We start from the raw sequence: 26,525 nt of genomic DNA on the forward strand, positions 1-26,525 counted from the left end.
GCACTGAGTTCACTGGATGTGCAGAAGTTGATCAGCACACCAGCCCCCTCTTCTCCACAAGCCATCTGTCCCTTCCTATTCTTCTCCACCCAAGTCCTATTCTTTGTGTCCCTTGAAAGGTGACAAGCATTTCCTAAGGGAATCATGGCTCCTCTTTACATGGCTTTATTATACGCCACAATTTAAGGCACAAGTAGCAGAAAGCGTAAATTGTACATAAAACCTAAAGACTAGTGGAGATTTAACCCCACTGCATCACCCAGTGGATCCCTAGTCACTTAATGGGCACTTGGTCTCCCTCATCCCACCTGTCCCCACTTTCTTTTGTGTGCCATATCACGCGGGATTAAAGATATTACATATCACACAAAAGAGAAGAAAACAGAGCAATCAAAAGAGCTTTTCTGATAATGGGAGTGAAAATTTCCTTCATGGCTAATTGGTTTTGGCCGTCTTCTTTTGCAGACGTGTCAGCAACCCAAGTGCTGGAGGAAGACCGGTGTCTGCTTCCTCTACCTAGCAAGCACCATGACACAAGAGCTGTGTGGCCAGAGCTACCCCTTAGTGGTTTACACATTGAAAAATCTTTCCAACACCAAATTAACTTCTACAAAAGGGAGAAGAATGTTCGGACGTTTACATTAATCTCACTCCAGAAGAGTGGATTTGCATGGAAGATGACTGGTGGTTGTAAAAAAATCATAGTACGTTATCATTTAGACTTAGGAAACAATGTCCTACATTCCTTCCGTCAAAGGAGAGCATTAACTAACACAGCAGATGCACTGTAGATATAGGTCCTTTTGGGACATACCCTCTCTCCGCACATCTGTGAACATACCTATATAAACCTTGGTATATCAAGATCGGAAAACATTACACGCTCCCTACAGACTTTCTGTGTACGAGGGCTTCTTTCATTGTCACCAACCCTGGAACCATTTGTTCTGTCCAAATTTCAAGGTCATCTTGAGTGTCATTTTAGAGAATGCAGGATCAGACCTTTCAATGCCAGTGATGGTTTGAAGAAGGAGGAATATTCATTGAATACATAATTACTACAAATCATAGCACAGCCCAGAACTGCTGCAAAAGGCCAATTATCTTCTTGGCTAGAGCCCCTGGAGCTTAAAAATGTGATACCCTTGTTAATGTTCAAGGAAACACGATACTTGGTGTGTAAAAGTCCTTTCTAAGCATCGTGTCTTGCTGGTTAAAGAGAAACGTGAGTAGGGTGCAGCATGAAGCAATATATCTGCCACCTATTCACCAGCCATGGCAGGGCAAGAATTCCACCTGCCATGCAAAGAAGAAAAGCTTCAATGGAGGCACTTCACAAGCTATTAACCTTTCCTGATTGGAGTCTTGCTTTACAGAAAGAGCAGCAAGTATCTACTTGAAGAAGGGCTTCCCTGCAAACAGTAACTGGCAATAATTTAGCAGCTGGGGAATCTGTCAAGTATTAAGGTTTTGTGTCCTGAGACATTACTTATTTAGTAGCAAGGGTGATAATAAGAAATAAAGAAGGCTTCTGCTAGTGACTAATCACTAGATTTTATGTCTATCAATGACTATGGAAAGGAAAACTAACATTTAAAATATTTTCTTATAATTCGGGGTTTGCTTTGGGGGGTTTTTGCTGTTTTTTAATGCTTCTGTTCCACTGCTTTAATTAAGTGTTGAATACAAGGTAAGGGATTTGCTCAACGCAATCAATAAAGGCATTCTGATGCTGATGTTAAATTGACTTTCTATTTTTAACATGATGCTTAGTTATTGCCTATCATCCTTAGTCACGCCGTGGGGCTCTGCAGATGAGCACCATCATAGGAAATTCCCAAGAAGTGCTTTGCCTCAAGGAGGTTGAATCCTGTCATATACTTCTGAGAATCCAAGCAAGGCCTTAAAGGTACCCCCAAACATGTCAGTAGAAGTTTTCGCATGTAGACAGCTGCCTGCAGAAATCTGGTTTGACCCAGCCACACCTATAATGAACAACTTTCACTTACTACCATACTTTACTGGATTTGGCTGTCTTCATCTTGTGAATATTTTACACAGCAAACACACATAAGTATTTCTAACACTATAAAAGAATCTGCCTTTAAAATTTCCTGCCCATGGCAGGGGTCTTGGAACTAGATGATCTTTAAGGTCCCTTCCAAACCAAACTATTCTATGATTCTACGATTCTACAGAATACCTTGCTACAATTTATTATTTAAATGAACTGTTATTAAGCACCTTGTCAACACAAAATAGCAAAGTGTTCCTCCTGTAGATGGCTGCAACTTTTATTATAAAATTCCAGCACAGAAATAGGATGAAAAAATGAGCAGAAATCCAGTCAACAGCTTAATGTTCAGCCACATTTTTTTCAGAAGATTTCTCTGATTTCTCTTGTGCTACAAAGCAGTCATCACTTTTTTATGTAAAGAACCAAAGGTAAGAGAGATATTCAACTCAACTAAGAACCTTCCTTTCACACCAGGTCTATCCCCTTATCCAGAGGTGCCCTGTTCAGTGGCTAAATGTCACAGCGCGCTTCAGAATTTGTACGCACCTTGTGTACCTTCACAAATCATTTAGGAATGCCTGAGCACGTCCTATCTGTCTGTGCACTCAAACACAACAATGCATTACATACAATTTTCTATTGCCTTACCAAGCTTTTCACAACAAATTGAACTTCTCTGCATTTTTTAGTATAAAATAACATATTAAATTTAACTGGTTTCCGACAGTAAAGATTCAATTCGAACACCACCCATATCTATGTAAATGGCATATATGCAGAAAAGAGCTAAACGCAAGTTCAAGAGCAGCCACAAAAGAAGTTTGAAACTATTATTGTTGCATTTTTTAATAGATTAAAACATTTTAACATCATCCCTTGCTTTTTTCTTCTTCTGTATGTAAGAATGATAGTGAATTTGTCTGACACTTCCAGCTGAGCCAAGTGTTTAGGTTCATTTCTTCTGAAGGCTTGCTTACCACACACATCACTTTTCTACCCAGAGAAATGTATTACAACCCATGCACTCTTATTTGCAGCCTGCTAACAACATTCAGGGATTAGTTCAGCGTACCTGCTCCTCTCTCCTCCACATTTCTCCTACGAAGGCGCCAGATCAGTGTCGTTTCACAAACCAGGTAATCTATGAAGCAAGTCATCGACACATTCTTCTGCTTTAATAATTCACAACACCATCCTGTGTGGCGTACCCAGAGGCATCAGCAGGATGGGCAGCGAGGGACCCAAACCATTCTAAAGGCACTGATCGCGTTCCGCAGCATGCCTTAATATTACTAACTGATTAATGCAATGGTTTCTAACTTTGTAAATGTTTTCCTCTCTCTGAAATGCTCATCCACTTATCTCTTTCTCTGCTCTGTAGTGTTTTATTTTCCAGTCTGGATACAGATAAGAGAAGTTGAAACAGTTTACTTGAACCGTGGTCTTTCTTACCGCTACGTTTCATGCTTCAGTGGCATTACTGGTTTGTTTGGGTTTTTTTAACAAAAATATTTCTTGAAGACGCTGTGTAGTCCTAGGACCTACATGCACTCTGAAATATCCCTCCTTTCACTGTACCTTTGGTTTACAGCATCATATCAGATGTATTTACTAAGCCACGTGGTGTTTTTTCTCAGATGCGCAGAAACAATACAACTACTTTAGGTCATTGATTTCTAAGGACACAACTGACTGCTGGTGGAACTTTCTGACTTTATATTAGTCTAAGTCGAAGTGCTGCAGGATTAGTTATAATTAACTGTCATCATGACATTTCTCTCCAAATCACTCAGTTTAAAAAAAAAAGAAACCCACAAAAAAAAAAAAATCAGCAACCATTATTAGAACGTCTCCATTTGTTTCCTATCCTAAACTTATTTTTCAACTCAAACATCTCGCAAGCTCTTCTTCACACGGCCCCCAGCTTTCACACAGATACGGGTGCCTTGTCTACCACGTATAAAAATAAGCATTTTTGACAGCAGCTAAAGAGTTAGTTGTACAGAAGGTGTAAGAAGCTTAAGAAAAAATATTTAATATTAAATAAGTGCTTCCTTGCTAAACCATATACACTCCCTGGTGTAATAGTTTTGTGGATACCTATTGCTGATTTATTCATTTATATTACTTCAAGGAGCCAGTAGAGCCTGTAGGCACACATTCAAAAATAATTTAAAAGGACATGGATTCTTCAGTGTGCCAATGACAACTAATGGTAATTCACTAGTTGAACCTGTGCCAACTAAGAATAACATAGAACTACCTACAACTTGGGTTTCTCCTGGTTTAGGATAGCTCTATAAGCTCTGTGGCAGCATCTTAAGAGTCAACAGAACACGCAGCTCCCATCTATATGATAAGTGACAGCATTCACCTAGTGTATCACCTATGATATGATAGCTTTCAAAAACAAAGCCCTTGTTTACTACAGGTAATATAAAGGTATACTTAAATCAGGTAATCAGGCGGCCGTGAGTGACTGCTAACTAAGTACTGAAAGGCAAGAGGTTATTACTTTTGCATAGGTCATCCCAAAATCTTAATATTTACAATTCTTATGCGAAAAGATTTTATTTAATCGGGGGAAGAAATGGATGGCCTTGCAAAAAAAATGGAATATTAATTAAAGTAAGTCATATTTTCTTTTAGAATCATCTACTTTCAGTTAAAAATCATGCTTTGACATTCCTTATTCAATTATTATGGGGAATTAGGAGAGGAATAGACATGTAGGAGAGCAGGGCACTCATGCTCTGTCTGAATAGCATCGTCATTGCCACCAGTAAAGATAGAATACTAGAGAGACCACTGGTCTGATACAGTAAAACATCTCTTATGTTGTATTAAGAACCAGGAAATACAAGCAGATACTGACCAAAGTAAAAAAGATTGGTACTTCTTTCAGAATTCCAAACTGATGGAGATTTTTCTCTCCATGACTTCTCTGGCCCACTCTTCCACCTTAAAACAGATAAATAAATAGATCCAAACAGTTTTCATAATAAAGGCTGTGGTATATCAAAAGTAATCCATTTCCTTGAACTATGTCTAGAGTCTCCGCTGTAGAAGGTCATCATGCCTCAAGTTAGTAACTATCGCTGCTTTTTATGAAAATACTGGAACAACTAAGAGGGAGAAGCAGAAGAGTCTGAACGCAATAGTATCGTGTAACTCTGACCCTCAGCCAATAACTGAAACACTCATAAGGCATAAGGATTTCACTGGCTTGTCTTGGAGGAATCTTCTGCCAAAGTTAAGGTTTCATTGTGCGAGATGGGCAGGTACGCCATACCGCACACAAGCAACTATATTTCTTTATGATCAACTCTGGAAAGTGGCTTAATTCCCTCTCCCATTTAGGGAGCACAAGACTTTCCTCACCAGTCTGAAGGGCAAAACAGGTTTCTGCAGGCTCTTTACAACCCTGTAAAACTCATTAGTAGGAAAATTTACACAACTTAAAGTTAGTTCAAAGAACATTTAATACAAGACTGAATACAGAAATATTTTAACTGGATGTAAAGAAGTGGAGAAACAATACATTTACTTACCTTTTGTGCTGTACTTTTGAGCTTACCTTTATGTAGTTGATGAGATAACATAGCTCCTTGATTGGTAATCTGCCATTACCATCTGCAGCTAAATGACGTGTGCAACACACGCATTAAGCGTGTCATTAGTTTTCTGAACAAAGACCCACCAGATCAAAGTATAGCTGCATGCATTGGGCGAAGAGGTTAACCAATGCTTCTGGCACCAGTCTGCTTTACACGAGGTACGTAAATGCATTTAAATCATCATACACTTCCAGGACAGGAAAAGGCACAGCACAGCTCTAATACCTTTACATGGATTATCAGCAGTGGATCTGATCCCAGCATTTTAAAGGAAGAACATCCAAAATCTGCCTTTTATGCTCAGACCAAAGCTGTAAAAAGTTCCATCTATCGCTAGAGAGAGAACAACAGGGTCAATACTACCCTTCACTCAAACACGAACAAGAGAAACTTCACTATATAATTAAATCTCAGTAGCAGTTGATGCAGAATTTCATACCTGGAATAAAATAATTGCTCATAAAAGTCACCAAAGGAAAACCAACACAGTGGATTGTTCCCAGCTGCTATGGAGAAGTAATGGCTTTCTTTACCCTGTTAGACATTTTCAGTAGATGATTACATGCCTCCCTTAGACCAATGCCTGATCTTGAGAAATCCTTCAAAACCCACTTTGTATGTTTTGAGGTATCAATTTAGTTTAAAAAAAGCATTTGTTCCTTGATAACTACTTTTCCCATCTAACACTTCAGGTTGCCAGCAGATGCTGAAAGCTCCAAAGATGTTTTTTCTACCTTCAAACATTGCCAATTACCAGACAAGTTTTTGAGCAGCCTGTCCCATTCTGTGTCTCCTGTTGGTCATCTCTGAAACTGTGGGTTGCAGGGGCTCTCATTTGCTTTGCCATGGCAAGGGAGTAAGACAGCAATAGCAAATGAGATGCTATACTATTGCACTTTGAAACAGGTGAATCCCAACAAGCCAACAACTTCTTTTCTTTTCCACTTCACGTTATTTCTGGATATAACACAAGGGTGCCTAATGAATTCAAAACTATTCTTCTTTTTAGTTTTGTATCTAGAATCACACGACCTCAAATGAAAATATACTGGAGGATAGGCAGTGCTTCCCTAACTCCTAAAAAAGGTCAGCCTGGTTTAAATGGATTGAAGTTTTAGGCAAAATCTGAGACTTACATGCAGATTTCATTCTGTCATTCTGAAGAGAAAACACAGTGAGGAGAAAGGGAATGGGGAGAGGAACTCAAAAGCTATTCAGTTTAACATAATCCCCAGACACTAGCAGAGTTTCATTTGCAGAGAACCAAAAAAGAATTTCTTTCCTAGGTTGTTAAATGTTAATCTAAATTCATTCATGCTCCTCTTAGCAGGCAGATCAAGTCCATATGATTGCCAGCAAGTGCCCATAATTTGATTGATATCTTCTCACCCATCTAGAAATCTGAAAAGATTCCTTGTAAATGATTAAATATTTGATTCCTACCAGCAAAAGGAATGAAAAAAAAAAGAAACCCAAATGACTATAGAAATGACAAGCCCACTGGTTTATGTCCTGAGATAGCTGGAAGTCTGTTGCCTTTACTGAGCAAAGCAGAACAAAGGCAGTTTTAAAGTTTCATTTGTGCTCACAACCAAGGTGGTAGTGAGAAGGCATTTTGACCTCCAGCACAGTAAATTATTTCCAGGTATGACAAGAAGCGGAGAACATTTCACAGTCTGAAATCACTGTAGGACCAGCTGCAGTGGCTAGTACACAGGCTAGGACCTCTGCACACCCAGGAGTGAACGCCCTGGGTACCTAAGGAGGCAGAAACGGACCTTAATATGGGGCAGGAATCATCTCTAGGCTCAGAAACAAGGATTTCAGTATTATATACATCATGAAAGCCAAGTTCTTAATCAAGGCACTGCCCAAAGTATGGTCATTTGCTCCTTTTGAAGGGTTAGTTGCACCCATGAATTTGAATAGAAGGACGGTGGTTATTTAAGACAGAGTCTTTGAAAGCACATCGAGAAAGGATGGAAAAAAATGAAGACTAATGAGGCAACTTCAGAAGACCACTTTTTCTATAAATGATTTATTAGAAATGAAATAACCTGGAAACCAAGATTCACAATCTCCCAACCAATCATCCATTTCATGTAAAGTTGCTGTCTTAACCTGCCAAAAGAAATCAAGTGTAAAAAAAGTAATGAAAGAAATGACACCTTCCTCTTGGACTTAAAGATAGTGTTTGGTTTTAAAAGTATAGTCTGAAAATAAGCACGGCTGCTCACTAGTCTCATTGTATACTCAGATTCATTCTTCTTCATTTAATAGGAAATAGACCTAATATCAATTTGACATCTGTTAGCCAGTGGAGATGCACAATTTTAATACGTGGAAAAAATATTTCCTTGCAGTAAGGAAGCAAAATACACCTGGCAATTAGCTAACATGTACAATCCATGTCTTCTTAGTTTGGCCTTATTTCTACATTGCCAGCATTGCATATGTCAAACAAGCTCAGTTCGAGGCAAAACAATTGTTAAAGTGAAACTGTGCAATAATGTATAATGTATAATTACAATGTAATAATGTTGCATATAACTGGAACTTCTAGGAACAAGCAATTTCAACTTCTGTGCTGAAAAGATGACACAATTAATGGTCTGATTATAGCATATTTATAAACCATTCACTAAATACCATTTCCTTACTTAAGTAATACTTTCAAAGTTAACATGACTCAATTATCTGCTCCGTGAGCAGTGGTTAGACAAGGTTTTTAGTTGCAACTTACCTGGAAGGTAAAGAGTGACCATCCTCTCAAGAGCTGCTTATTGGTCCGAATACCAATAATTCTGAGAACTCTTCCTTGAAAGCAATTCAACAGCATCCAAGGACTTCCCTGCAATGAGTAATAGCTACTATAGATTCAATACAGCTATAACATCCAGAAACTTTCTTTCCCTTATGAATATGTTTCAATGCGTGCTCTTTCTCCAGAGTTTAAAGTTGAACCGCCAAGCATTTAGGGACCTAATGCTGAAGAAGATTACATAGTGCACTGGTTCAGTTATATGCGTATAAAAATTTAAGTAATAGAAAAGGTATCCTATTAGAAATTTGTAGGCTCCAGGGGAAAAAAAGCTCCACTTTTTGACAGTGATATTATTGCAGTGCCAAAGGTAGTAGCTCTGACCTGAACAGTGATCCTCGGAGAGCTAACTCTCCTCTTGGCATTCACTTCATAAATAATCCTGCAAAACAACCGGGCACATCTTGTCTCATAAAAACAGAGATGATCTTTCACATTTAGATCTTTCCAGGCAGGGAAGAAAGGTGAGAGGAAACCTCATTTATATCAGATGGCTCCTCAGCTACTCCCAACTTAGTCATGCATTGCTCATTTGAAACATGGAGGGATGCAATAGGGCTAAAAAAGGACAGTGTACCTCGCTGCCTGGGAAGTTCCCTACAAAAAACCCTAAATCTGTATTAGGATGTCTGCATCCTATTGTCCAGGTAAAAGGAGGAAAAAAACCACCGTCTGCCCTACAGGCAGTTCTGGAAATGATCATGGGTCATACGAAAGAGGCCGACTTCTCAGCTCTCCTGAGAGAGTGCAAATTCATCTGCTGTCTTCCACCGTGGAAGAGACAGGAGGAGACAATGCCTTAGCAGGACATTCTTGAAAAACTTATTTTTGCTACTGTATATGTTACTATTGCACAGATTCTTTTTCTGCAAAGCCTTAGCTCAGAGAGACAGGCTAGTCAAGGAGAAAAAAAAAAGGAATCATACCTCAGACTTTCTATAACTATAGTCGTCAATAAGAGCTAATAATTAATCAAGTTCTATCATCCCAAAAGTAGATTTGTACTCAGTAAAAGGTTAACTGGAAAATATAGAGTGTACTGTGGCCCAAAAATTCCTTATGGTTAATCAGTTTGTTACATTTCAGACTGTACCATGACAGTCTACAAATCAAGTGAAGGCCAAGAAGACTGAGAAATCACTCTGACCTAATTGCAGCCTTCAGCAGTGGCAAAAAACTCAACAGTTGCATCCCAATGAAACAAAAGCAGGATTGGCCAATCCCTGCTTGAACCTTGTCTTATGATCCCATCCAAGATACAGCATTAGAAACAGTGATAATTTATTTCTATTCATGTTTTCCTAGAGAGAGTTTCTGCTTTAGCACTTCACTTGCATATAAAGTCACATTGGGGATGATAACATTCTTCTCTGAAGCATCTCTCTTGTAAAGTGAGCTCTGCAAGCGAGTTCAGAAACTAAATATTTGTCTACGAGAAAGAAAGTCTTTCCACCATAATAGACCTACTATACAATATAATCTTCATCCAATAAAGCCATGTTAGGTCAAACAATACTTGATGTTCTGGCAGCAATCTGATTTTGGTGCCATGGCTAGAAATAAACTGAAAAAAATTTTGCGTAACATTAAATGACATGCAAACAATGTCTGTACCTACTTGAAAGATTGAGTTTAAATACTGTTTAAAGTAAAAACAAATTGTTGTGACACGTTTAAGCACTCTAGCCCGATGAATCACAGTATGCCCAGAACTCCCACTAAATTTATTTTATCCAAAAAGCTGCATGGATAAAACCAACTGAAAAATATGCTGCTAAAGCTGATCACATCAGTGGTTTCCCACAACTGATCACTCCTCCTCACTGCAACCTAGAGATCTATGCTGGACCATTAAATTCCTCTTCACTACTCGCCTTCAAGTACCTGTCCTACTCCAGAACAGGCTGCATCTTATTTTAAAATGAGTTTAAATGACAGCTTAGGAAAGAGTTTTCTCTAATTCTGTAAAGCCCCTGTGGACTTCATCAGGAATTCTAAAAGCCTGGACCCAAGGTGGGTTTTGTAATCAAAACTAGCCACCTGCCAGAGCAGTCAGCAGCTGGTGACCATCACCCTTGCCTGGACAGTCAGAGATCAGCTGCCCAGGAGCAGGAGCTTCACCCCCAGCCACCACTGGCAAAGAGCTCCGGGACAGGGGGCTGCAAGGTCAAGACACAAATCCCTGGAAGTCACAACATTTATTTTGCAAAGCAGAATTATTTACTCTACCTTCCAGATAATTTAAGAAAAGTGTGACTGGGACAGGATGAACATATATGAGGATGAAAATAAGGGCATTTGGTTATTGTCCAGCTTCTGTTGCCAGAAGTATGTCAGGGACAAGGACAGATTCTGTGTGCTTGCACCATTGTGTACTGTAGCCCCAAGTGCAGTCAATGATATTGGGTTTTATTCCTTCAAGGGCAGGCATAAAATAATAAGGAGTACAGGCTTTGCCCACAGATTGCAGCAGAAAACTTTCAAGTTGCAAGGGAGGAATCATTAATACTTGCAGTACATGTGCACACAGAAAGAGAATTAACCTTGCCCACACAGCCTTACCTTTGGCATCACCTGCGCTTTGAACATCTCATTTGTCATTCATCTAAGTGTTCTTTCATCATAATTTTCTAGCATAGAGTTTTATAATTATTTTCAATTACTGTCTATTATATATATGCAACTTTCAGCACTGCAGTTATACTTCTCCACTGAACTTTAAAACAAACATCCTTATTTAAAATATATTCTGCCAACTGTATGACACCGCTACTCCGAGATAGCCGTTGAACAAAAATCAAGCATAAATATTTACCTCATTAGTAACAATAAAAAGATTGTAGTTAGGTAGGCACAATTAAAATTATCTTGAATCCTGTCAATGTCCATCTACTTCAAAAGAACTCCGTTTTAGAGCCACATGCAAAAATATATGGAGCTGAACTTAATACAGAATATCTCCCCTTTTCTGCATAATACTGCAATAGCTCTTCAGGGTTTGTAGCAGCCAGTGACAGGCATTAAATAAGCAGCACTTGCCAAAAGTGTGTTTATTTGCCGTTGGACAGCCAAAAATGTTAGGTCCGCAATGAACCTGTTTACTCAGGCTGTGCTGTGTGTTATAATTATGATCATCAGCCCAAAGGACTGCTAAATTAGCAGAGCCAATAAAATCGATAAGATCAGGGGTACAAAGAGGCTCAGGAAGGAAAAGATCTGCAAAGAAAACTCTTTAGTATGACACAGCCGCCCTCTTCTACTTTGTTGACTCAGCAGCTGTAGTGGACATTGCTGATTGAGTGTCTGCTGTACACCTTCAGCATAAAGCAATGTACGATATTAAATGGAAAAGCTCTTGTCTTAGAACAAGCCACAGCAAATCTTGTAAGGTCTAAAGTACTTCCCACTCTGTTTTTCATGGCCTTGAATACTCAAGGAATACACGTAGGAGGTCAGAGATGATAGAAGTGGCACCATTTGTATAGCAGAAGGACAGAAAAACATCTCAAGCCATAATGTTTAAATATGTTAATTAAAATTAGGCAACAGAAGTCCGTGAGTTCAGCCAGCTCTACAACCTGAAGCTTTTATAAGGTTATATATTTTGGTCTTAGGGAACATGATCTAACACTTTTCTTCGTGATTTAAAGAAAATACATAAAACCCAAGAAATAAAATACCCCGAAATTAGGATTAGATTGAAATTTTCTTGCCCAGAAGAAAGCAAGGGAAGGGATAACTGCTTTACTCTTCATTTCCATAGCGCTCATGAGCTTCTCCTAATAGCCACCCTGTAACATTAAAGAGAAAGTGTAGCGTGTTTCCAAGAATAGGGCACCAAGGTTTCTCACCTCAATATACGCTCATTAACTCTGATTCCCAGCTCTCCAGGAAGTAAACGATCAGGCTGCAGTTATAGAGACTTTTTTTGCCAAAGGTCAATGAAAATTTAGTTCCAATGAAATAGTGCAAAAAAACCTGTGTGTTTCCAATTCTCTTATCATACAGAAATGTTTGGGGTTGCAGTGACGGGTTTTAGATGCTTCTTCTCACAGGGCAGCCACTAAAACTATGTCAATATCTGCCATTAAAAATGCCAAAACTATAATGCAGAGTGGAAGTATTAAGCTTTATCCATGGAGTAGAAGTCAGCGGCTCACATGGACCCACCCATACACGGCTTCTTATGGTGTCAGCTTGGGTGTCTTCATGGTACTTTTCCTCTTAGTCTAGACTTGCTTAAAAAACAACACCTAAACACTGGGTCCAGGAAATCTGGCCTGGTGTAATACATATTGAAATCAGTCTGCACCTTTTAATGTTTTTAATTTATCTGTATTTAAATGAAATCATGCATTTTTACCTCTTTGGGGAGATCATGCGAGAATGATGTCAATAAGTAAGTCTCTTATAAAGCATGCTAAAATCATAGGCAATCTTTCTGGTACCATTTCAGTTCCCATCAGGAAGTGGCTGGAGGCTGGCATCTAGATAATGCTGACCTTCGGTTGTGACCTGGTTTATCTGGATTAGCATTGTTATTTGCTAGAAGCTGAAAAAAAAACGAGGGCCTAATCAATACAAGGTCAAAACAAAAGTGTCACAGATAACTCTGACTATTCCGAATAGCTGACATCTGTCAGCAAGAGTTACTCCAGCAGCTAATGCTGAGGGCATTTCTGTGGGCAACTTCCACAGGCAACATCCAATGCCATTGCTCAGGCATATTTCATGCCCAGGAGTGAGTAACATGAATTGGCAGCCAGATTGATCAACAGAATAAAAAATACGTTGGAAAAAAAAGAAAAAAAAAGAGTGAGAGAGAGAGAGAAAGAAATTACAGCAGAGCAAGGAACAGAGATTGCAGTACTGGGGAGTTTTGTGAAGAGTTTAACCTTTTGGTACCTTGTGTTCGTTTACTTCAGCAGCTCATCCCCACTCCAAACACCATAACTGAAAACAGAGACAGTTAGGATTAAGAGCAAGTTTTCAGCTATATAGTCATTCACATCTGCAATAGTTTATTCATGTACTAAGATTCACTTACAAACTACGCACTCCAACAGAAAGCCTCATCTGCAAATGAAATGCTCCAATAATAGACAAGAAGTATGTGATACGCTTCCCAGATAAAACTGCCAGAAACAAGGCGATGAGTATAATGGTTCACAATGGCTTTCTCTTTTATAACCCAAGCCTTGGAGATCATCGTTCTTATATGTGTTCCACAAAGAAACATCAGCATATTATGTTATGAGCATAAGTGGTCTTGCTCGTGCAAGTCTCTTGCAGGGCTGGGTTAAGAGTCAGCGTGTGAGCTCAGGTTATCTTGCACCCACAGCTTCAGGCATCAGAAGGAGACACAATCCACAGAGCTCAGTTTGGGGAGAAGGATTTTTCGGCACACAAAATTCAGATCTTACATACTAGCTAGAAGAACGTTCCCAAAGAAAGCCTTTAGGTACAACACCATTCAAAACAGAAATTCGAACTCGATATTCAAACTCACCCCGGGATGCTCTAGAGAGGACATCCAAGACATTCAGAAAACATCATATTTTACATTACAAATACTGTTAATCCACATCTGTTTATTGCAGAACCGTTATGCAGATAAGGCTTCAGGTTGAACTTGACTGCCTTGGGGAAGGTCAATCTCAGAGTCAGTTCTTTGCATTCTGCATGACTGGTTGCAGGCCAAAAAAAGTATCAAGTGCTTGTTTAGGGAAGAAAGGAAACTGGAATGCTAGTCTACATTCTGCCCCACCTTCTTACTCTGGGTATTCAGTAGCTAATGGAAGCCTTAGTTATCAACTTCACACATTATTTTGAGATAAGATCTGTCCAGCTGTTAAAAGATTTTGTAAATGAAGAACCAGTCTATGAGTTTCTGCTCTCAGAAAATGTTTCATAAAGCCTCTGGTTTTCATTTTTGTCATGGGGCAGGTAAGGAAGAATATGCTAATCAAAGACACTAGAACTACAGCTTCTATAATTGGCAGCTCTCGTAGCCTTAATTTATGCATACTAATAAAAGGTCAAAGTTGGTCACAGGTCTCCTGTGACTGTCATCTGTGAAATAATGCTGTTGGAAATGCAGTTTTGGTTCTACCTCATTCCCGCCTGCAAATAAAACCGCACATATTCTGCACATCTTTCCCCCGAACATTGACACCTCCAGCGACATAAAATCCAGCAAGCGATGTGACAGCTGCCAAGGTCAATAAGAGTTATACTGAACTGCTGAGTAAGTGCTGGTCACACAAATCAAAGCTGTATAAGGGCAGCTTAACATACACAAATCTGCAACTTATTCAAACTACTTTTTGGACTGAGACATTTTTATCATTTTTCTCCTCCACAAACTGGTATATTACGAAATGTGATGAAGCCAAAGGTATTTTGTGAAATCCTAACATTGTGTCCTTTGTGTCAAATTACTGATAGCGAAGTGTTGAAAAATACACTTAACATTTCTGAGAAACTTAACACTTAAAGGCAATTGTAGGAGGGCAATAGTATGAATAAGAAAGTAAAAATAATGTGGCATGAACTTTTTAAGACGCATTGGGCAATGCTATCTAAATAGCTGAATCTGTGTCATCGTTAGATGAATTCCTAAATAAGGAATTCTGAGTTGTGCATTTTCAGGGTACTTTAAGCCTTCTGCCTTTGCTGTACTTATCAAAAATGGTCCAGTATTCATTTGCAGCTGCATGTTAACTTTTAATTATCAAAACAATAGTGTTTCCCAAGATGCTACAAGTTGATTGGTGCGGGTGATAAGGTATTTCTGGCAGACCCGAGGGTTAGATTGTGTTTTATATCTGAACTCTTCACTCAAAGTCATTGATATAGAAAGTGCTATATTAGATCAGCAAAACTTGTATTTTTGTTGTGCAGTCATAAGATACAGTGATTTAGAACAATTGCACAGTAAAATCATTCTGAACTTTGTGCCTAGAGTAAGGTCTTGTGTGCCAAAATATATCTGTTAGTATCTACAGCCAAGTTGAAAAGTCATGGAAATAGAAATTGTTAATAGAAACACTGCTGTAACTAACTGGATTGCTGCGACCAGTAACGCTCCAGTAATTAGAGAGAGAAGTAAGTGTTTAAAGGGGAATGAGGGCACAAAGCTCTCCATCATCTGTCAGGCACTTGCTTACTCCTGGATTTTTCTCTGAGAAGGAAAGGTACTAGCAGAAGGGCTCTGCAAGGGCTTCTATCTTCCTTTTTTCTATTTTAGGGTTGCTAATTGATCCTTTGAGGGAAGGTTTACTCCTTTTAATGCAGTTTCTCCATTAACAGAGAGTCTGTAGAAGAGAGGTTGGAGTTGTGTGGGCGTGGGAGCCATGCAACCTTTCATGCCCGTCTTTGCCGTGGTGACTCACACGGCAGGGAAGTTTGAGAACCTTCCTCACACAGCAAGAGACAGAGCCCTGTTCTCTGCTAATAGCGTGGGGGTTGCTACTGGAGCGCACTACTTGGTTTGTTTGGCCTGAAATAAGCCTGGGTGATCTAAATTTTCCAGGTGTGGATATGATAGCAGATTGAGAAATATGGGGATGGTGAGACAAAGAGATCAGATTGTGTTGGAATAGTCATTATCTTGACTGACGCATTCATCCACACTGCAGAAACACAGCTAGTAGTTGCTCTTCTCCACAGTAAGACATTTTGCTTCAGATAGGCAGAATAAAAATCAGGAGAAGCATCCCTTGTGAGATATTACCTTTGCACTAGCATAAAAATAACTTTGCAACTGCAAACTTTCCCTAATAATACAGAAGACTGGAAGTACAAGAAGCGATCAGCCTGATGCAGTCAGCTGGTAATGCCAGTCACATCGCTGCGCAGGAGACTGACAGCCCATTCTGATCTGACTAATGGGTTAATTTTATTGAAGCACTGCCAGGCTAAAGAATAGTTTTATCAAATGTTTCACCTTTTAAAAAGCAAGGCAGTTTGCCAGGCAAAATGGCCTATGGTTAAGAAAGAAGTGTTTCAGTTTACTCATTCCCCTAGCAAACCATAGTTTAATTTAGGTCTAAAGCACTACCTAGGAAACATTTCCATTCTTCTTACTCAAGGGTACTGTAGTTACACCTACAAATACTACTGTCCTGCGAAATGGAAAGAAGCTTTTTTTCCCTGCTACATCCATGACTCTTTTTTTACTTATTTATTCTTTCTGCTACCGGCCAGAAAGCAGAGCCTGTTTACGTTTAGGTGGGTCCAGAGCCCTTTTGGTCAAGTGTCAGTTCTAACAGAAACCCATGGAAAGATTTCTACTCTGTTTCCAATTGAAGTAACAGCTTCAATCTGGGTTAAGTAAGGCTCCCACTTTTTAAAGCATGCAATCTCTGTTTTGCTATGAATTTTGTGTAGGATTTTCTACCATGACTTATTACTGCATCTGGCAATGTCTTTGCAATCAATGCACAGACTATTAGTGGCAGAAAGAAAACTGCGTACAACAAGATCTCACTGGGCCTCTCAGACATTGCCCTTAGTATTTTACAGGGGAAAAAGGTGGGTTCAAGTAATAATCTCAGTCCTTCAGTTATGTCTTAAGTCTACTCAGGAGTCTCTAGCTTTATTTTGATCATTTGCGTATATTTAAGGAATACTCTAAGTTCTTATTAGAAGGACCTCTCAAAATTAAGAAAAATTCTTCATTCTCTGGAAATTCTATTAATGTTCTTTTTTGGGTTTTGCTTTTTTTTTTTTTTTTTTACATAAGCTGAACTACCAATCAATACCTATTTTTGCACTGATCACATGTAAAGTTCCAATAAAACCCAATCATATTATTCATTTTAAATACGTCTAGATTTCATGCAGCATAAGGCTAACTTTCAAAGGGTTTTTTTATGAAATGCATGAAACAGATAAATTTTAGTCTGAAGTGCAATATTAAGGCATTCACATTTTGCGCCACTCTCCTCAAATACCCAACGCAGTCCAACACCAACATAAGACTCATGCACAAGCTCGCGGAATACAAGCTCCAGAAACAAATTGAAAAGCCTGCTACAAGACTACAGCGTGTGACCAAATGCAGAAGTTTTCAATTTATGACCTACAGAGCCCCAGTGGTCAACAGACTAACTGCAGAGGGCTGGACTGGATGGAGTGTCCTGCTTTCTCTTCAAAATGCACAACGGTGTTCGTTTTGCTCCGTCTCCAGCAATTTTGTAGGTATTCATGCAACTCCTACAGAGGACTACTGCTAGGAAAATGGCAGCAGGGAAACAGGAGCCAGTCCTAAGGCATAGAACAATTACTGGGATTAACTCTACATCTCTCTATCTACAAATGGCTACGTACCAAATCCTTTCACAACCCTATTACCCACCACAACACGGGTAAGAATTTGCTTCAAGTAAGCACAAATGTCCAATAACTCCAAGTCTCCAATCAATAACTGGTTACAGGCAAAACCATGATCATGTTCGCATCATTTTCCAGATGCTGCAGCCACACTTGGATAGCGAGTCACATCTTTGAGGTGGAGTGGAAGAGTTCAGCAATGCCACTAGACTCTGTGCCTGCAAATGCCTTTCTCTTCTCCCTAAAGAGGGCTCAAACGATCAGTTGTTGCAGATTTAACCCTTTTCACCATCTGCAACTATATCAGCACCCTCCTCAAAAAAAAAAAAGAACCAAGTGCTGTTCAGCAGGATTGGGTACCCTGCATTTCTGGATGTGCTATTAAAAAAAAAAAGAGAACAGAAGTTACTGGATCACTGTTCTTCTTAAATTCATCATCGGAAGTTTCATTCAATGCAGAACTAAATTCACTGGTCAAAATAGTCAGCACGCCTAAGCTGGTGCAACTGTACTGAAGGCAATGGAATAGTACAGATGCACAGAAATCAAGAAATTACAGTACAAAGGGATTCATTTTTTTCTGTGCACCCTTAATGAGAGCCAAACATTTTTCATTCACAGTCTTTGCTCATGCCTTTGTTTGAAGAGAGCTTCTGTCCCTGGATTTCCTGGATCAGACAAATCTGAGCAGCAGAGGTAGTTTAGTGTCTAACTGCTGGACAACAACATTTAAGGAGCAGCTCCTAGATACTGACTGGTAATCATGTGTCTTTGGACTGAATCTTTTTAAACTTTCACCCTGATTATTTGCAATTGCTTCAATTTTTATCAAAAGTTCAGTGATTTGCGTTGTATTGCTTATTCTTGACCCCTTTCATCCAGTTCTCTGGGATTTTGTTAATAAGCGACTTTACACACAGAATACATGCACTCTTGCACTTGCAGCGTGAGCCAGACAAGAGTTATTGGCCAGGGGGCTGAGGGCTGCCTGAGGCTATATGAGTATGTGTGGGTTTAGGTTTTGGCTGGTATATTTAGGCACACATAATAAAATAGAGCTTTTATTTTAAAAATCAATAAAATGACTGATCTTAAGTCAGAAAACCATTTTGTTTTACTTTTACCATCATTGGGTTTTTATTGCCTCTCACATTTCGTTTTTTCCTTGTCTTTTCCCTGCCAGAGTATCAGTCTAGACTTCTTTCAAGGTTCGGCTTTCTACAGTATCTTGTTTTTCTGAAGTAGTTCCTCCCCTCCCATTGGTGTTGCTGGTTTTGTACCTTTCTCACCCAGGTTTTCCTACCACTTCTCCATCAGGCTGTCAAAACTAACTCTGATACATCGCTGTTGACCGTAGCTTTGCTTACGTCATTTAGAGACTGACTGATAATTTTCTTCACTCTGAGCTATACTTTGTCCGGTAAAATAGGAAAACAGACAAAGCAACGAAAGACAAGTCACACAGTTAATTCATGTCCAACTAATTATTAATGCCAGGCCTAGGCATACCAAGACTATGCCAAAATTAATCTAAGATACTACTCTTCCCCCCTGCTTTCCGACATTTGTTCCCATTTCCATCTCAATCTGCCACCTCCCCGTGGTGCCACAGTGCAGTTCAGTAAAATTATCCAGGCTAAAACCTACTTCACGCAAACCATTTTATTGCTCTAATTTATGCTGCTGCCTCAAATAATTGCACAAACAACCACAGCACAGGTGGGAATTCAGCAACTGAGACAAGGGGAGGCAGCTGGGTGCTTCTTAAGCTGGTGTAGCTGTTACACATCTCATGTTGCAAATCTTGTGTAAATAATTGTGTTCTCATTTGCCTGCCTTCCGTCACTCTAACTCATTAATAAAGCATGCTAAATAGCTCAACAGGAAAGGCAACAGCTTTCCTAGCTTTCTCGATATTCCTCTGAAATTTTATTTCATATATGACCTTGTGACTTCCTAGAAGAAATAAAAAAGGGGGGGGAAAAAAAAATCATTCCTGACCTCTTCAATATCTTGCAAAAATGGTGAGTGTGACAATTTGTTACATTTCTATGTTTTTAATACGAATAAATGTTAAAGATACAAAGATCAGTTCCTGTATAAATCTTGGTTCAAGGATGACAGGCAAGCAGCTAGAAAACATTTCTTCATGTCTTTTTCCCCCAATGTAAAACCCTTAGTAGAGAAATGATAAGGATAAATGGCACCCATCCAACTAACTCCATTATAGAAGCCGGTTTGTCTGCAACAGATGATTCACTATTTATAGTGTCTTTAGTGCATGCCTCACAGTATACTCTCACAGTCAATCTTAAAGACATGTTTTTAGGCAAGGTAATGTACTCATCTTTTCTGAAGGAGAGAAACTTCTGCAGATGAAGAAACAAACATCTTGGGGGATAAAATTCTACCTCTACAGCCATTCAAAACCTGCACAGAGCTTGAGTACAACAGAATAAGAATGCCAATATAAAGCCAAGACAACCCTTTCTACTTTGGGGGAACTCCAAGATGCTCCAAGGTGTAAGAGAAGCATCTAGCAAAGCTGTCGTTTCCTACGAGAAACATTTAGACACTTCCAGCTGGAGCCAAAAACCCAACAAAAATAACTACAATTTCTCCCAGCACAAAGGTTTTCAGCTGAACTGCCAGCTCTGACATACATCAAATAACAAGGTGCAAAAATACAATTCTTGTTTCATGACAGGGGGTTATACGGTAGACGCTACCAGATTACAGCATATAGCAATCACATTCGAGCTAAATTTAAGCTCTTAGTCTGAGAGAAAACTGTACAGCTCTCCATACAGACTGAATAAATACATGTATTTAAGACAGTAATGAGCACAGAGGATATACCAGCGGCGATCTTAGCAATGTCAAGAAGTAAGTAGTGTAAGTGTAGCTCAAGTAAGGCTACAGCATTGCAGGGTAAGCTCCAGAAACTGATGGTATTAGCATAGCCTAAGCGTGCAACAGCTGGAAAGATGCTATAGAATCTATTACACTGATACACGGGTGTACAACCAGCATTTTAGTTGCTCAATGGAAAATTGCCCTTTTCTCGGTAAAGCCCAAGAATGACATTTTCTTCTTCCCCATTTCAAAGAAAAATACAATAACAATGCAAACGACCTCTCTCAATACACGTCTCTGGCCCCTACAAGAAGCGTTTAGCTTTTTTTCTTCTAAACATTGTTATTACACTTCATAAACTGTAAAAATGGAAACAAATTTTTTTAAAACAGTTTGGGTAATAAAGAAATAAAGTGTTCCATTCTGGAAACATATCAAAATGGGAGTTTTCAACATCAAAGCATTTGTCAATAAAACATGCAGAACTATCTCAGAACACTGCAGCCCTTTTATTTTTCTTGTTTAACATTTCCAAGTGACTGTCATGAACCACTACGCACAGAGGTTACAATGCTTTGCTTTCCTTTTTTAATTTTCTTCTTTTCTTTTTTAAAGCTTTCACACTGTGACGCCCCACTTCAAGAAACTCCTCAAAATACCAAGATAAACCATCATAAATAACATCTAAGTTACCTTTGTGGTCTCGTTTTTCAGAAAACATAAAAGCATTTAAAAATGTATTATTCAGAATGTTTCAGATCAGGAGTAAACCTGTTTTATGTCTAATACTCTGTATGAATGATACATTGAAAAACTACGTAACTGGTGTCTGTTGGTTAAATGTGGAGTTTTTTCTAACAGAACAGTTACAGAAACTTTAAGAACAAAGATAGTCTGAAATCTACATTACAGGTAAGGACAAAAAAATGTGAGTTAGATTGGCACAGCACCTGCAAATCCTGAAAACACTGGGGTTTAGCAATTATTATCAAAGGGCAGTTAGAGCTCCTTAGGGGACACTGGCATTTTTTCCAGCAATAAGTGCAAAATCTCCTCTTGTTGATTCTTACTGATACCTTGGTTCTCAGACAACCTCAGTTAATAGATCTGGTGGTCTCATACGTGTGCTCTTCATCCTGGGTTCGCTTTCATAGATCTCTCTCTGCAATAAGCTATTTTCTGGGAGTGATTCATTGCAAATACAGCTTCTCACATCATTTCTTCCTTCTCTTTCCTCAAGGTAAAGAGGGGTCTTGACAGTATTTTCACTTCAGTTCCTTTCAAATAATATTAGAGCTACAAGGATGGGGATGGTTATGCATATGAAAGCTAATGTAATGAGCTAACACCTGACTGAGCCTGAGGTCGGCAGTAACAGATACTGGGACTGAACTGTCAGTCAGGCAGCAGTTCATTAAACCTCCCTGCCCTATCAAGGGTCCCCAAATAGCAGGTTTCCTCTGACTCCAGACATCTGGGCAATTCACTTTTTTTTTTCCTCTTCTTAATCTAACCATAATGCCTGTCTCCAAGTCCATAAAACATGCCAGCAAACTTCTACTGAAAAGCAGAGCGAAATTCTTTTTCCTCTCTTTCTTGTTGGAGGTGGGGATTTGATTTTTGCTCTTCTGTGGCTACTTCAGAAGTCTACTTTCTTCAAGAGCATCAGTATCGACCCACTTCTAAAGGAGAGCCCCTGAAAGAGTAGACATTGGCTTGTCCCTAACAAAACAAAATATTTCCCACCAAGGAGTGTGAAGCACAGTAAGGCATTTAATCTTGGTGAAAAATCAAATATTCAGGAAAGAAGGGAGAAAAAAAAAAATCATGGAATGAAGAGGGTAAACAGCCCCAGGGAAGAAGTAAGGGTCCTGTGGCAATCAGAATAGCCCCACATCTTCCAGTGTCACCTCAAAGGTGGCAGGTACTGTATGCTCAAGGGACAGAGATGTGAGCATTGGGTGACAAATCCTCCTTCCTGCAGTTCCTCCCCAGAATCTGCTCCCCACAAGCAGAGCAGGCATGGTGGGAACCCTCTCTTGATCCTCAGATACTGTTCTGTCAAAGCGTTACACTGGGGGGTGGTTTCAGGATGGGAAGCAGGGAGGGGCAGTTTTGAAGAGGGTGTAAGAATAAGCCCTCAGGCTGCAGGCAGGAGTGGAAGAGAAATTATATGACTTGATTGCTCAGATTAGTATAGGAGGGAAGAGGAATGTGACACATGAGTATGCAGAAAGGGTGAATTGGTGGAGAAATAGGACAGCAGTGAAGGGATGAAGAGGGCTTCTGCCCTAACTCATCCCTGGCTTAAAGCTTTCTTCCCAGGAGATTTGGTGGAGAGTCCACGGACAGCAATGCTGCTCCCTAGGGTGAAGAGGAAGCCAAGTTACTCAGAATTGGCCACAGCTGAAGCGGTGACCTCAGTTTTTGGCTTCTCCTGCATGTGAAGGTAAGGCTTTGTCATCCAGGTACCCATGAGCATGATGAAGATGCCAGCAGCAGTGGTGGCAGCAACAGTGTCTATAGTGGCTCCCTACTTGTAGAGGCAAGGAAGATCCAGGATCCAGCAGTCCTGCACCCAGGGCAGAGGCTGAATGAGCCGGCTCTGTTCCCTCTCCTCACACAGAATCACAGAATCACAAGGTTGGAAAGGACCCATTGGATCATCGAGTCCAACCATTCCTAACACTCCCTAAACCATGTCCCTAAGCACTTCATCCACCCGTTCCTTAAACACCTCCAGGGAAGGCGACTCGACCCCCTCCCTGGGCAGCTGTTCCAGTACCCAATGACTCTTACTGTGAAGAATTTTTTTCTGATATCCAACCTGAACCTCCCCTGGCGGAGCTTCAGGCCATTCCCCCTTGTCCTGTCCTCTGTCACTTGGGAGAAGAGCCCAGCTCCCTCCTCTCCACAACCTCCTTTCAGGTAGTTGTAGAGAGTAATAAGGTCTCCCCTCAGCCTCCTCTTCTCCAGGCTAAACAACCCCAGCTCTCTCAGCCGCTCCTCATAAGACTTGTTCTCCAGCCCCCTCACCAGCTTTGTTGCTCTTCTCTGGACACGCTCCAGAGCCTCAACACCCTTCTTGTGGTGAGGGGCCCAGAACTGAACACAGTGCTCAAGGTGCGGTCTCACCAGTGCCGAGTACAGAGGGAGAATAACCTCCCTGGCCCTGCTGGTGACCCCATTTCTGATACAAGCCAAGATGCCGTTGGCCTTCTTGGCCACCTGGGCACACTGCTGGCTCATGTTCAGTCGGCTGTCAACCAGCACCCCCAGGTCCTTCTCTTCTGTGCAGCTCTCCAGCCATTCTTCCCCCAGTCTGTAGCGCTGCATAGGGTTGTTGTGCCCCAAGTGCAGGACCCGGCATTTGGCCTTGTTAAACCTCATCCCATTGGTCTCGGCCCAGCAGTCCAGCCTGTTCAGATCCCTGTTCAGATCTCACATTGGCCATCACACCCAGGGGAGACGGACCCTTGGCTTGGCCTGATCAAACCACTGAAATTTTCATCAGAATTCAGCAAAGGATCCAGACACACAGTGTTGCCCTGGAGTAAAGATCATCTTTTTGTCCTGCCTGTAGCAAGGCAAGACTCCAAGGCTTTTTAACTAAGCCCAGTTGCTCTGGGTTTTATGGCACTTATATCCTTCATAGCTTCCCCTACGTGCTACCTTTCCCTTTGCACTCTGGACTGTATTTTGTTCAATGATGTGTGAAAGTGGAGACTGGCACCATTCACCGCAACAATTAGTCAGGGTTTTCATTGGTATCATCAGCAGAAGAATTTGGCTATTATCTTCTAGTCCACAAAGTAATAAAACGCAAAACTGAGTGAATCAAATAAATTGTCAGTCAATCATTAATCTAGAATTTATTTGATGTGAAGATCTTTTACTGATTAAAATGTTTTAATCTTAAAAAAACTCACAATTCAGAACAAGAGTTCTATAATTGGCAATGAATTCTGAAGTGAATTTTATAGATCAGTTAACGTCTAGATGAGTTAAGGGTGAAAAGAAAACTTGACATTAAAAGCTTAGTTAAGAGTGCCAGAGGATTCATCGCTGCCATTAAAGGGATACTGAAGTGAAACTACACTACTTTTTTTCCTTGTTGGAATAAAAGGTGGTTTATAAGAACATTTGCCATCTTTGGAGTCTGAGGAAAACAGTGCAAACTTCATGCACCCAGCACTCAGACCATTAAAACAGGTTAGAGAGGGAAAATCTAAAGATTTAGCTCCATATTTGAGCTGATTTACAATTTTATACTTCATCGACCCTGTTCCACACCACCTCCCTATTCAAGACTTGGGTTTCTTACATCCTTGATAAAAAAGCTGCTATTAATGGTAAAATTATTTCATTCTTTCAGCAGAACATTTCAGTTTTCCAAAGTACACAACTGGTATTTTGGCTTTAGCCACTTGGCACCGTCCTTTAAAGGGAGATGCCAAGTAAGGCAAACAATGCACAGCAGGAAACAGCAAGTCTTCATGAACCACATCTTGTGCACAGCAAATTCCCTTGACCTCTGTGCACACCAGCAACTAACTGAAACCGTATTGATTTGCACTCAGACATCTTTCCTTCTTTCAATTCTAGAGGAAAGTCACTCATGGTATTATTCCCACAGCATTATTGCAATAACAATAGGCAACATACCCAAGTCACAAGTCACACACATCCTTCACATCACAAGAACTGAAATTTCATGGGGGGTTATTTGCCTTCCAGACTCTGAGACTTTAGGGTTCACATTTTCAAGTCTGTCGATGCAACCTCCACTGCTAAAATTCATCTCCTAATTGTTGCCTTCATAGTATTGGTGTCACACTGGAAAAGCTGATCCAGGAGACTACCACAATTAGCATGTAGGTCCTACCAACGCAACTAAAAATCATTTGGTAATAAAGGATGAGTGACACAATCAATATTGTCATAGACTGGGGAAAAATTCTGAGGCAAGAAAAAAGAAAAGACACATTAATTGACAGGAAGAGCAGTTTTTAGACCAATGGAAAATACAGAATACACTTAAATGCCTTATGAAGACTAAAGAACCTCAATGTCAAAGCATAAAGTGGAATATGTCACTCTTGCCTATGAAATAGATAGTATATATAACAGCTAAGAGGTTATAGGCACTATAAGCTGTTGTAGGTATCAGCATGCAAGCCACACCTGTCCAGTGCATATTTAATCATATTTTAGACCTCCAAGATTATGGTCATATTAATAAGATATTTGGTAAGGCACCAATATCAGAAGTTAATAAAAAAGTGACATTAAGGAAATTAAATACAACTCCATTATAAAATAGAGCAACATCAATATGGGATTCAAAAGCACATGAATTATCTATAAACTACAGAACTTAATAGTCACTATCCAGATTTCATATTGAAAAGCTTATAAATATACATATATGTTCATGGGCATTCTAGTAAGAAAATTAAAGAACAAAAAGAGGATTTGGGGAACAGAAGGAATCTGATCAGCTCATAAAATCTAAACTTTGCTATAAAGTGAAAAGGAAAAAAACTAATGTATATATTATTTGTTAGAGAATATACAATGCAATACACTAATATGCAATACACACTTGCCATTAGGTTCTGTGCTGATGGCATCTATTTTCTTTCCACCTATAAAAGACACCTCTATATTTGGGTCAAGATGGACCAAATGAGCCAAAACTGGAATTGATCTTCAAAGGGTGAAGCACTGTATAGGTCTGGGGTGAATATTAAATAAGTCCAGGAAGCTTGGGCTTTTATTTCCCTTGCTCTTCTGAACAGATGAGTTCCCCACTCATCAATCATTTCTCAGCTGTGAAGAGCAACTAGTTTTGGGGGTCTTGACTTGAGATGGCAGT

The 26,525-nt window shown here is 39.8% G+C and overlaps 1 protein-coding gene across 1 annotated transcript in view; it reads right to left on the reverse strand.

The window, feature by feature from the left end:
* THSD7B (thrombospondin type 1 domain containing 7B) overlaps positions 1-26,525 on the reverse strand; it is a 395,032-nt gene that overhangs the window by 342,206 nt on the left and 26,301 nt on the right. The window contains exon 2 of the mRNA XM_054070664.1: positions 4,893-4,978. The gene's annotated coding sequence lies outside the window, so the exon portion shown is untranslated. The remainder of the gene's footprint in view (positions 1-4,892; positions 4,979-26,525) is intronic.

This window comes from Cuculus canorus, chromosome 6 (assembly GCF_017976375.1).
Source record: "Cuculus canorus isolate bCucCan1 chromosome 6, bCucCan1.pri, whole genome shotgun sequence".
In the NCBI taxonomy this organism is placed as follows: Eukaryota; Metazoa; Chordata; class Aves; order Cuculiformes; family Cuculidae; genus Cuculus; species Cuculus canorus.